Below are 230 nucleotides of genomic sequence, written 5' to 3'. Positions count from 1 at the left end.
ACAATCATTACCTTGTATATCCACTTCACTTTCCTCCTGTGTCCATTTCTCCCTGTTCTATGTTCTCTTTCTTTCTCTCTTCCCCATCGTCTTCGTATCTTGCCATCTCCTTATCTGTCCTTCACTTCATGTGTTGCTTCTTTTTTCATTTTCCTTTAATATGCTTCGCTTTTTGTTAAGTTTGGAAGTATCATGTGTTGCTACGTACGAGAGTATGTGGTTTGTGTATT

General features: G+C 38.3%; 1 protein-coding gene across 1 annotated transcript in view; it reads left to right on the top strand.

Annotated features, from left to right (window-relative positions):
- LOC119585700 (equilibrative nucleoside transporter 1-like) overlaps positions 1 to 230 on the top strand; it is a gene marked incomplete at its 5' end in the record, with an annotated part of 13,328 nt that overhangs the window by 2,870 nt on the left and 10,228 nt on the right.

Source organism: Penaeus monodon, chromosome 20 (genome assembly GCF_015228065.2).
Source record: "Penaeus monodon isolate SGIC_2016 chromosome 20, NSTDA_Pmon_1, whole genome shotgun sequence".
NCBI lineage: Eukaryota > Metazoa > Arthropoda > Malacostraca > Decapoda > Penaeidae > Penaeus > Penaeus monodon.
Note: the sequence above shows the minus strand (reverse complement) of the source record. Positions and strands in the feature narration are given on the sequence as shown.